Below are 10,566 nucleotides of genomic sequence, written 5' to 3' on the forward strand. Positions count from 1 at the left end.
CATTGCTGCCGGTGAGCAGAATGCTGTTTTTCATGCCCACTGCTGCACTTAATGCAATTAGGGGAAAGTCGCGCCCATTAAGTTAGGTTACACAGCTCAGTTATTTGGATAAGAGTATAAAATTACAATGATACAAAGAAACTAAGTCAGTGAGCAAAGCTGTTGTAGATAGAATTCAATATGGGGAAGTATGAAGTAGATAGAATTCAATATGGGGAAGTATGAGGTTTTCCACTTTCAATCTGAAAAAGATGAATCTGAAAATTTGCTTAGTGGTGAAAGACTAAGAGTGGGATTTTTTGGTCCCGCCAGTGGCAGGCGTTTTGGCAGGCGAGGCGGCAAAATATGGAGGGCCCCCAAAAGTCAGTTTCCCACCAGCATTAAAATAGTTTCAAATTTTCCGCTCCCACTTTTATGGTGGGTCAGGCAACCCACCACGCCATTTCAGGAACCATATTTGCATGCATTTGAATACCATGAATGCTTATTAAAAACCCAGCTTGCAGGAATCACGCCACCACTCCAGATCAAATGTCTACATTGATGGCTAATTAGACTGGTGTGATTCATGACTGCATATACTGATGTGCACCTGGTTAATTGTACTTTCCACGTGACCTTGAGGTGTGCACACGCAGCTCTCACCTGCCTTTCACTGCGCTGTGGTTGCCACTGTTCCAACTCCGTGCCAGACAAGACCAGCGTAAGGGCAAGGGGGATCACAGCCAAGGCTTCTCATACGAGACCAGCAGGAATGCACAGGGGTGGGGCGGGGGCATTGGAGGGCAAAGGCTTGAGTGGGTCAAGGATGCGACAAGACGGAGGAAAGGGAAGGGGTAGGAAGGCAAAGCCTTGACTGAGGCGGGGGGGGTGCGGAGGGGTATGGCGATGCAGCCCATAGGAAAGGGTGCACAGAGACATATGACTGGGGAAGAGAGCACAGAGACACATGACTGGAGGGGGGTGACTGGGGAAGAGAGCACAGAGACACATGGCTGAGAAATGATGGCTGGGGAAAAGGGCACAAAGACACATGACTGGGGATGGGGAATGACCAGGGAAGAGAGCACAGAGACACATGACTGGTGGGAATGACTGGGGAAGAGAGCACAATGACACATGACTGGCAGAGGAGGTCGGGGCAGGGGCGAGATTAGTCAGAACCAGAAAGCATAGACAGTCCTGTGCAATAGCACAAGAGGTAGTCAGGGCCACAAACTTTAGACAGTCCTGTGGGGCAGCATCATAATTTGGAGGGCTGTGCTTGGCATGCCTGTCCTGGTCCCAATCCAGGGAAGGGGAGGGTCTGTCACTCCTTTGTTGGTTGTGCCCAGCATGGTGCGCAGGGCGTGGTTAGTCCCTCACACAGTCGGTCCCGGGGATTGGTGGCTTGATACTAGGCCGCAGATGGCACAGTCACAGTCAGAGGAGGCATCTGCAGCCTGTATATGGGAACAGGTAATGTGGTGGGGGGTCTCATGGGGCAGTGGTGGGAGTCTCAGTAAGTGACAAGACAAGGGGCCACAAGATGGGAAGCGGTCAGGTCTACATGGGGCATTGGGACATCATCAACGGTCCTGGCGGGAAGAGCAGGGATATCAACAACTATCATGATGGAATCAAGGATTAGAGGGGGAGGAAGCAGAGTGATTGGAGGGAGGGAAACTTACACATGATACTCTTCCAGCACAATGGGAGGGACTTCCACCATCATGGGGTGGGGCTGGAAGCTGGTCTCCTCGTAAAATCTCAGCCCCACCATTTTTCAAGCTGACCCAATGGCACAGTTGAAAGAGAAGCTATGAAAAAAATTGCAAGGGGAAGGCTCTCAGGACTTGTGGGAGGAGTCGACCACTGCACTTGTGGGCCGATTGAAGGGGCTAGCTTCTGCTTTACCAAATGGAGAGGAAGGCACAGCTGTGAAATGTTAGAAACAGTCAAATGCCAATTTAGGGATTGGGGTGCCTGAACTCATGTTGCGCATCGTTGCGAGAGCCTATTCCCAATTGGTGCCATTTTTGGATTGGCTTCCAAAGACTCTTTCTCCCTCTCAGAGGAAATCGCGAGTGTCAGAAGGATCCAACTGAAAAGGGGCAACGGGCCAAAATGCGTATCCTGATGGCTCAAATACCTCTAAACCTTGCAGCTGGCAGTTTCAGGATTTGAACGTTTCTCCCCCACCCCCACCCCCTCAAATACTGTCTTTATATTAGTCCAAGCTAGGGCTGCTATGTTACGCAAAGCATTCAGTCTGATAGTGCCCTGAGTCTTCTATCACCTGGCAAAAGTCAGTCATAGCCAAGCCCCTGTGTGAAAGCCCTGACATGCCCATGGCGCTGCAAGGGACGATGTGGGGATGAAATGGCTGTGACAAAAGCAACCCATGGACTTCACAATGACTCCCTGGTGCGTTACTATATGCTGAACATGACAGGCTTTTGTTCATTCATGTATCTGTTCAATGTTTCCACAGAGACGAGCAATATTACATCATGGATGGAGTGGCCAATGTTGCATTTATCATGGCAAACAGGCAACTAAGAAGGAAGAAAAGAAGGGCACGTTGTCGCCAGGCTGGCTAAAGGGAAGAGCCTCGCCCTGATGAACAAGCACAAGTGGGGCCCCCTCAAGACCCAAAACCATTATCCAAAGGGGGTCAAAGGTCATATTTAAAAACCACCTGAGCACACACATTTCATGCTCTCCAGCCCACCTGTCTCCAGGAGACGCACAGAGATGGCTGCAAACCAAAAGAAGATTGCACCCAGGTTCAGCCATGACGCCCTCAGGTGTTGGCAAGAGGAGTATGCCAACACCAGGATGTCCTCTACCCCAGGGCGAGCACCAAGAAGTATATCAGCCTCACCTCTCTGGCCTGGGAAGCCATAGCAAGCCAGGTCAGTTCAGCTAGCAATTGCACGCACTGCTGACGCAGATGCCTGATCTCCAACAGTCCCCCCGAGTTCCAGGGGCCTGGACTGTCACTGCCTCTGACTGCTATGAAGACGTGTCAGTGAGGTGTTCTCCAAAAAGTGACGCTGAGCCTAATCTAGAGCTATGACTCATCAAGGTCTGTATCCCTGCGCTGGTGGAGAGTATGGTGAATGCAGTGATGGATCTTCTTCGGATGGTTCCTCAGCATCCTCCCCTGAGATGGTCTGGGGGCTGGGGCTTTTGTTGACTTTCCTGGTATTCCTGGTCCTGCTGGTGCGTGTAAGAGAGAATACAGATTAAGTTCATGAGCAGGCATAATACAAGATAGCATGTCACTCACTGTGAATGTCAGGATGTGATCAACTCATAGAAGTCTCATCCATACTAGGTTGCTGGGATAAGCCAATCCCGCCTTCCCCTCTTTCCTTTCTGTGAAATCCAGTGCAGGAAGAGGATGAATGATCTCATTCACTCTGCCAATGTAAGTGAATATTCAGCTCCCTCCAATTTCACACGCTCATTATGGCATTATGCACTCAAAGGTTACACTCTTCAGGGATCTCACATAATATTAGCAGGGGAAATATCAGCACTGACTGTCTCACAGATACTTTCACATCACCATCATCTCATATATCATGTTGCACAAACTCCATCTCATACCTTTCTGAGGAGGACTCACTACAAACAGAAGGCATGCATGTTTCCCAACCTCTGTTCCATCCCTCCTCATCACATTGCTTCATTTTGTTTCCATGCAGTCCAAGCTTGCCCACAACTGATGGGAAAGATCCCAGACCGAAAGGGGGATAGGCAACATCACTGAGCTCACTCCCTTCGAGGAGGATGCCGCCGAGCTGACTGGGGAGGACGGGGATCGCTCCTGTGGGGAAGGCGAGATCGGCTTTTCCCAGCAACCTAGTACAGGTGAGACTTCCATGAGTTGATCACATCCTGACATTCACAGTGAGTGACATGCAATCTTGTATTATGCTTGCTCATGAACTTAATCTGTATTCTCTCTCTTACAAGCACCAGCAGATCCAGGAATACTAGGAAGGTCAACAAAAGCCCCAGCCCCCAAGACCACCTCAGGGGAGGATGCTAAGGAACCATCTGAAGTAAATCCATCACTGTGTTCATTGTACTCTCCACCAGCACAGAGATACACAACCTGATGGGTCATAGTTCTAGATTAGGCTCACAGTCACTTTCTGGAGAATGCCTTACTGACATGTCTTCATAGCAGTCAGAGGCAGTGACAGCCCAGGTCCTTGGAACTCGAGGGACTGCTGGAGATCAGGCACCTGCGAGATGCCACACAGGTCCCAGGTGGATCCCTGGAATGATCCATAGGCAAAAAAATTGAGCACGGCAGTGACGTTCAAGACCACTGGCAGGAGTTGACCTCCCACCCCTCCTTAGTTCCTCCTGAAGAATGTGGCAGATGTGATCCACCAGAGCTCTGGACAAGCACGGCATTTACTCTCGCTCATCTGCAGATAGGAGAGTCTTCTGCAGTAGACCCTTGATCGAGTGAGTCACCTGCAAGGTATGGATCTATCCTCCTGATCCTCTGGTTCTTGCTGGGGCTCCCCTGGACCTCAGGCTGGGCCTCCTCCCGAAGCTGTGTTCAGCGGCGCCGGCCCCTTCTTCTCCTCCTCCATTCCATGAGAATCCTCAAGGAGGCAGCATTGAGCCCAGGTTACATTATTGTTTTCTCTTTCTCTCTGTGGACTGATAGATATAAGACCTTAAAGAATAACGAGTAAAATCAGTAAAGCTCACATTCACAAACGAGAAGCCATTGTCATGGTCTTGAGCGCTACTAGCCTTGTCACTGATGCAGCCTTGTATCTGAGGCGCAAGTGCACAGATCGAAGTGACCAAGATGTCATCCCTGAGACTTAACATCACAATTCCATAGAGATTGGAAAAGGTTTGAATGACATGGCCCATTATGCATGTCAACTGAAGAAAGCACATGAGAGTTTTTGATGATCTGCCATACATGCAGAGCTGCGCCACCTTAACCGTTGCCTGCATTCCCAATTTTCACATGGAATGACTGTGATGTGAATGACTCCTGTAGTCTCCTGTTACTGCGCAGCAAAAGGCATTGACTCCAGTGGCAACCTTCTCAAGGAAGTCTTCCTACTTTTTCTCAGCTCTGACTCTAAATTTCAATCTTGTGCCTCTAAGAAGTTTGAGGGTGCCCCCTGAAAGGGCCCCTTATTCCAGCCATGCGCTCCTCCCACACTGCCCTGACCCCTCCTGTGCAGATTTGTTTCTAGTTTTGATTTCAGATTGCACCATTACTTTGTTTATTCAAGATGGTGGTTCTTCATTTTTATTTTGAGACTAGCTTCGAACCTCCCCCTGTCAGTGTTCAGGCACCTCCAATATACCTGGAACCTCATGATGTGCGGGTAGAGCTCCCTATTGTTATTCGCCAGCCTCCCCCAGTAATACTGGGTCCCAACATTGTTCTGGTTAACATTCTAATCCTCCTCCGTGAGCCCATCAATGTTGATGTGCCCATGCCCCATGTGGACCACACTCCGCCCCATCTAAAGGCTGTGTGCACGGTTACCTTCAAAGCAGCAACGTCCAGCCCAAGAGAGCTTCAAATACCATCCCTCCCTATTAAGTTTTCCCCATCTACAAGCTGTAGATGCCTCCCCTAACCATGACCACCCATCTAGAGCCCAGTACCGAGCCAGACAAATCCATGGCACTGACTGTGAAGAAGCCCTGCACACTAAGTTGTGCCTTATCCCAATTGACCCCAGAGGCCTTGACCCTCCCTGGAGTAAGAGTATGATGTGCTTGCCATGCACAGCCCTGTAACGTATCCCGCTGCACCCCAGGGCTATCTCTACTCTCTCACCCTGACTTTGAGGTCCACAGAGCCACAGGACTGCCTCTACTCTCTTGCCTCCTATCTTTTAGCCCCAGACGGAGGACTCTGACTTTCAATAAGTTCCCCAGTGCCCTCATGACTGATCACAATACTGTCTCCCTTTGCCCCCACCACCATCCACCTTCATGAGTCTGTGTGCAACCCATCCCTCTTGCGCCACTCAAGACTGACAGACATTACATGGAGGCCAATGAAAGATGTACCGACTGAGTAAGACATGCAATGCACGTCGACATTCAATCTTCTGAGATCCACGCTGAGCACTCTTCAATGCAGAAGTAGCTTCTGGCTTCCTAACTCATGAGGCAACATTATATGAACCTCTAAAGCAGGTCTCCGATATGCCTTGCCCAGCCACCGAGTTCTTAGAGCCAGAGGCTTTACTCATGCCGAAAATGCGCAGAGACTGGTCAGGCACTGTAATAAGATGGTGTGAGGCAGACAATGAGGCAGATGATACGACATCTGTGAGGAGCGGGGACAATCTGCGACACTTGACTGACCACGGAGCATATCATCAGATAGAAGAGGCATACACTAGATGAGAAGTTGACTGAAGCAAATTATATTTACGTGTGCAAATTATGTACATATTGTGAACACCCATGCTACCTGTGTGCTCTTAGTATTTCTTAATTTTTCTTACCCTACTGCTACGTCAAGGTGCTTCCCTGACATCCACAGTGGAGGTGGAGGCAGCCTGCTGACTGCTAGGCCCTGTTGTCTGTGATGACCTTGGCAGGCATCCTCTGGAAGGCAAGGCCTGGAGGGCCCTGGCCTGCTTAGGGTTTCCCACTGTAGGGCAGATACACCCTCTCGGCCTGTGGAGCTGGAGCTGATGGGGTCACAGGCAGAAAGGATTGGGAGAGGCCGGACACTCTTGGAGTCACCTGGGTGGATGGCCCCAGAGTGTCCGGCTGATGGCGCTCCTCCCTGTGAGTGCCCAAGGGCCCATGCCTGACTCCTTGAGGGGACGAGGTACCTGGAGTGAGGTCGAGGTACCTCGTTCCCCACTTGCCTGGCAACAGATGGATCTCACCTATGCCTAGAGCAGTGGAGTGCAAGTCCTAGTGCAGATCAGAGGCAAAGTTCTGGACCAAGGTTACCATGGAGTTCATCATCTAACAGTGTTGACCTTGGTGCACTGGCATGTCGGCGCAACATCAGACTGAACGCAGACGGACTCCTCCATCGTCCATTGCAATCAGTTGACGGCATCTGACAACCCCGCCTGACTTTCCCATGTCTGTCTTTGCAGCTCCAACATCTCTAGGGCTGAGTCCAGAAGCTTGTCATCTGACTCGAACTCAGCAGGAGCCCAGCCTCCAGCACTCCTCTGAGGGCCAGTGACCTTGGATGTCCCTGCCTCCGCCTGCTGTGGACCCGAATGTGTACTGTGCTCACCAGATGGTGATCCCGAGCCTGCTCTAGAGCTTGGTCCCACAGAGGTGTGTCTCTCTGTGCTGGTGGAAAGTGCGTGTGAATACTGTGACGACTCTACATCTCATGGGTCCTCAGGATCCTCATCCGAGCTAGTGTGGGGACTGGGGTTGGTGGGCTGGCTGCCGGTGGCCCTCCTCCTTTTCCTGCTGGTACCTTTTAAGAGAAAAGACATAGTGATTGGCTGCATAGTCACCAACATTACAAAGCACTCTCAGTTTCTGCAGGTATCCAATGAGTTGTTAATGGGGCCTCACTGGCTTGGGAGATGCCAATCTCACCCTTAGCGCATGCACGGTCCCAGTACTCGCCAGCCAGCTCTGCCGGCCATTCTTCATATATTGTGAGTGCCCTGAGCTCAGGCATCCTCTCTCCAGACTACCTGTTGTTGTGGGCGATCATCTTCAGCATAAATAAATGTGGACAGACTGCGAGCAGGACGGAATGCCAACGCTGACGATAAGGATGCCTGCCTTCTGTGGGGGCTGAGTGGACCTCCGTGAGGGCTGAGGATGTGATCTGTACAGGATGTGAGAAGAGATGAAGATGTCAAAGTGTGTGTGAGAGAGTCACTGGTGATGGCCCTTGCAATGGTAGCATGTGAGATCTCTGTGGACTGTAACCCAACGGGCTTGTGAGAGAGTGAGTAAGGAGAAAATGCACTTAGCCTGGCAGAGCAGATGAGATCATTCTTCTTCTTCCTCCACTGGATGAGGGTCTTCATCTGAGGAACATTGGCACTGACCGCCCTGGCGACCTGGTCCCAAACTGGCCTTGTGAAGTTGGTGGACCTCCAGCTCCCATCATGGGGGAGAGGTACATTCCGTCTTTCCTCCACCGCATCAAGAAGTGCCGCCAGTGCATTGTCACTGAACATCGGGGCAGTCGGCTTCTTTCCTCTGGGAGCCATCCCGTTGCTTGACAAGACCAATCCTGAGCTGCAGAGTGATATGTGCACTGGTGCAGTTTAAATATGACACCTGGAAATATGAGCCAATGAGGTAACTGTGGGGCGGACTAATCCCAGACAACCCTGCCACGAGATACAACGTGCTTCAAGTTCATCCATATATCATGAGCTGAAAAGTGGACAATCTGGCACACTACATCTGGAGCACATCATTGACACCAAAATGCAGGAAAGATACGTTAGCCTTACAAGGGGCACAGTTTGGATTTGCCAAATAATACCAGGGCTTGAAGGGTTAAATTATGAGGAAAGTTTTCATAAACTTGCTGTGTCCCTTGAGGTTAGATGATTATGGGGTGATCTAATCAAGGCATTTAAATAAGAACATCAGAAATAGGAACAGGAGTGAACCACATGGCCCATCGAAACTGCTCTGCCATTCAAAAAGATCATAGCTGACCATTGGCCTTACCTCCACTTCCTCGCCTTGTACCCTTTGATTCCATGAGAGAGGAAAAATCTATCACAATCTTAAATATGTTCAATAATGGAGCATGCACAACCCTTTGAGAGAGAGAATTTCAAAGATTCACAACTCTTTGAAAGAATAAATCTCTCATCTCAGGCCCAAATTATTGGCACTTTATCCTGAGATTGTGTCACCATGTTCTAGATACCCCAGCCAGGAGGAAACAACCTCTCAGTGTCTACCCTATCAAGATCCTTCAGAATCTTGTATGTTTGAATGGAATCACCTCTCATTCTTCCAAATTTCAGAGAGTATAGTCCCAATTTACGCAGCCTCTCACCATTGGACTTACCCCAGGGCAAATCTCGGTGCACCTCCTCGAATGCAAACATATCCATCATTAAATATAGAGACAAAATATGCAAACGATACTCCTGGCGTGGTCTCACTGTACACTTGTAGCATGACATCCCTTTTCTTGTACTCCTGTCGACATGGGCGGTAAATTTGATGTGGGGCAATGATTCCGGTGAGCAGGGCTTATAATGATATGCAGATGTATATGCAGACGTTCCCAACGTCTAGTGGAAGGAAATGCAGCCTGCCGTTGACAGGCGGAGCAGGCGATCGCAAACTGAAACCGATTTTTGGCCTTCCTGCCATATTGTCCGCTCACACCCACCATGACGCCCAACGCCAACAAGTACAGAAAATCCTGGCCCATATCTCTTTTTCTAATAATACTCAAGTTCTGTACTACCAAGTGACAATTTCTCTTTCATAAACCATGTTGATTTTGTCTGATCAAGCTATGATTTTCTAAGTGCTTTATTAAGACTTCCTTAATAAGAGATTCCAGCATTTTCCAACCACTGAAATCAGGCTAACCAGTTTGTAATTTCCAGCATTCTCTCCCCCCTTTTTTGAAATGTGGAGTTACATTTACCACCTTCTAATCCACTGGGAGTGTTCTAGAATCTACTGCATTTTGGAACATCATAACCAGCGCATTCACTATCTCCGCAGCTACGTTTTTTAGAACCCTAGGACGTAGGCCATCAAGTCCTGGGATTTGCTGGATTTTTGCCCCATATGTTTCTCTAATACTTTTTCTCTGCTGATATTAATTACTTTAAGTTCCTCTCCCAACCCTTTCTCTCGCCAACCCTCACTCGTGCCGTCGGATGGCGCTTCCCGTCGAAATGTCGGGGAGCGTTCGGCGCGGTCCGGGTTCGGCTTCCTCGCGGGAGGATCCATTCCAAAAAAACTCTGTACAACTCTTAGCGGTGGATCACTCGGCTCGTGCGTCGATGAAGAACGCAGCTAGCTGCGAGAATTAGTGTGAATTGCAGGACACATTGATCATCGACCCTTGATTACTCTATTTCTGGCATGTAATTTGTGTATTCTACTGTGAAGACAGACACAAAATATTTGTTCAATGTCCCTGTAATTTCCTCATTTTCCATGATAATTTCTCCTGTCTCTGCTCTAAGGGACCAATGTTTACTTTCGCTACTCTCCACCTTTCTATATACCTGTAAAAGCTCTTACAATCTGTTCTTACATTCTTGGTTAGTTTACTCATATTCAGTAAGTCCCTATTTTAAGTTGCCTATTCTAAGTCTGCTTTAACTTCAGTCAGTTAATGGGGTCAGTATTCACAGTTAGGATCCAGAGTTCCATTTTAAAGTCATTTCATGCCAGGTCTGACATAGGGTTGCGTGACCCAATTGCCGTCTTTTTGGCCTCTCCTACTCCCTGAACCTCTTGGTAACTGCTGACCCTTCCTCTCACCGACCCTCCCTCTCGTCAGCCCTCCAGTTCACTGCCTCTCCCGCTCGCTGACTCTCCCAGTCCATACCAACACTCCCTTTCACCGACCCTCCA

General features: G+C 49.3%; 1 pseudogene; it reads left to right on the plus strand.

The window, feature by feature from the left end:
- The first annotated feature begins 9,951 nt into the window (after window positions 1-9,951).
- LOC144695102 (5.8S ribosomal RNA) lies at window positions 9,952-10,123 on the plus strand (annotated as a pseudogene).
- The last annotated feature ends 443 nt before the right edge of the window (window positions 10,124-10,566 follow it).

The sequence above is a fragment of the Cetorhinus maximus genome, chromosome 20, assembly GCF_964194155.1.
Source record: "Cetorhinus maximus chromosome 20, sCetMax3.hap1.1, whole genome shotgun sequence".
Lineage (NCBI taxonomy): Eukaryota > Metazoa > Chordata > Chondrichthyes > Lamniformes > Cetorhinidae > Cetorhinus > Cetorhinus maximus.